Genomic DNA, 2,500 nt, shown 5'->3' with positions numbered 1-2,500 from the left:
TTCTAAAGCAGATCGAGGGAGTTGAATTAAGGCAGGGGAGAGGTAATCAATAACAGAGCGTATAAAAGTAATATAGACAGTTCTGACCACGGGAATGGAGATACCGGAAGAGTTGTTGGTGAGCCACTGGAGAGGTCGGAACCGACGTTGGAGACGATCTAGCAGTTCACGAATTACGGGATGGGATTGACGCCGGGCAGGAAGAGTTTCCGAGATTCGTACTGGTGCACCAAGGTAGCAGTACTGGGAGCTTAGTGGGATGATGCAGTCTCCAATCATGAACTCTGGCAGCGTGGCAGGAGGACGGTAGGAGAAAATTCTGCTCTTCTGTGGGTGGGGAAGCAACAAGGCCACAGTTAGCAGAAGCCTGGGAGAGAGAAGTAAGAAAGAGTTGTGGGTGTGTTGGGGAAGTAGAGTGAATACATAGATCATCTGCGTAGCATGTAATTGTGACCTCAGGAATAGTGGGCAAAGACGTGAGAAGACGATGCATGAGTATATTAAAGAGAAATGGACTTAGTACCCCTCCTTGAGGAGTGCCGAGATGAAAATCCCGTAAGGAGCTGTAGGCACCGCTAAAGAAGACACGGGAGGTCCGGTTACTGAGGTAGCCCTTAATCCATCGTAATAATTTACCCTTAATTCCAAAGTAAATTAATTGATCTAAAATAACGTCTCGATTAGCAACATCAAATGCACTTTTTAGATCTATAAATGCCACAACACTGTCACGGGAGAGGCGAGAATACAAGTCGACGAGGCAGTGATGGGTGCTGCGTTGGGATAGAAAGCCGAAGAGACGTGGAGAAAGGCGATCTTGTAGTAGGTACATCAGGCGGGTGAGCAAGATTCTTTCCATTACTTTGCAGAAGCAGGATGTAAGGGAGATGGGCCTGAAATTTGCTGTGCCGGGCTTGGGTATGGGGATTATTGTACTCGTGGTCCAGGCATGTGGGATATATCCATCTCGTAGACACATATTGTAGAGGCGAAGGAGGGGGTTACCGGGCACACGGTGCAGTAAACGTAGCACATTGTAGGTAATGCCATCATCCCCAAGGGACGTAGCTTTACCTCTCAAGAGAGCACGTCGTAGTTCATCTTCAGTGACTGGTATATTTTCTTCATCATCCTCTTGCAGCAGAGCATGTACTAGGTGGAGTCCACGAGCAAAAGCACTGGAGGAGAGGGCATCTTGGACGGGGGTAGGTAGGTTGGCAGGGTTGGACTGGTTTGACCACGTGTCGATGAGCTGTTCGGCAAATACGGTGGGGGAATGATGACGGGCAGTAGCAGGAGTCTTCTTAATTACCCTGCGAATAAGGTGCCACATGGAGGCTACGCTAGTTTGGTGATTGATTCTGTCCGTGAATCTCTTCCAGGAGTCAGTACTTACACTTTCTAGGAGGGTTGTCAAATCGTCTCTGGATTGCTGGTAACGATAAAGTAGTTCAGAAGATGGGTTAGTTTGGAACATGAGTCCAACGCGCTCCGCTTCTTTCTGAGCGCCCTGAAGTCGGGTGTCTAGGTACCACGAGTGAGGAGGAGGGCGACGTTGAGGTGGGGTCGTGATACGTAAAGCCTGTAAAAGTCGTGGGTGGCGGAGACAAGGCTGGTGTATAACTGGTCGGGGGAGGAACAGTCTAAGGTAGGTAGTATGCAGGTCATGTATGAAATGTAGGTCGGGCAGTATTTGGGGGGTATGGTGAGGCGTAGGCGCGTGATAGGGGTGCAGGTATCGTAGGAAGAGAATAGTGGAAGAAAAAAGCAATATGGTCTGAGAATAATGCAGGTACTGAGGAGCACTAGATACGGGATGATACCAAGCCAGAGGTGAGGACGTGGTCCAGGGTGCCTCCCCGGGAGTGTGTGGCGCCACCTGTGTCCCAGTGGGTCAAATGATGTTTTCGGATGAAGGATAGCAGGTGAACACCAGGGCGGTTAGTGGTGCCAGGACGATCTCCCAATGCAGGATGTCGAGCATTGAAATCCCCTGCGTATATTATACCTTTTATCGTAGGTGGTGGAAGAGTGGCTGGACGAAGGCGTGCGGGAGCAGAGTAGATATTGAAGAGCTGTAGGATTCCGCCCCCAATTTCTATCTCGAAGAGTTGGAATGTTACGTCAGGGTCTGTAGAGGAGCGCAGAAGATGGTGTATCAGTGTATTGTGTATGTATTTTAGAAGACCGTTTCGTATCGTATGAATATAGGAGATATATCCGGGAAGGGAGGGTGCCTGTGGTGCAGTGTTGGGCCGGTTTGGAAACGCCTCCTGGAGAAAAATGACACAAGGGTGATGTGTCTGCACATATGCCTTCAATTGTGTGTACTTTTTGTGGTTGGTGATACCATTGATGTTCCATGAAAGGAGGTCTAGGTGAATGTTAGTTACGAACGTTGCGTTTGCTAGTAGGAGACCGGAGTGTGGAGGTGGATGGACAATTCGAGGAAGACTGGCTGGTACTGGGTTGTAACTTACAGAGTTTGTCGAGACGAGTT

Source organism: Oratosquilla oratoria, chromosome 34, assembly GCF_046742065.1.
Source record: "Oratosquilla oratoria isolate Oo_2021 chromosome 34, ASM4674206v1, whole genome shotgun sequence".
Lineage (NCBI taxonomy): Eukaryota > Metazoa > Arthropoda > Malacostraca > Stomatopoda > Squillidae > Oratosquilla > Oratosquilla oratoria.
Note: the sequence above shows the minus strand (reverse complement) of the source record.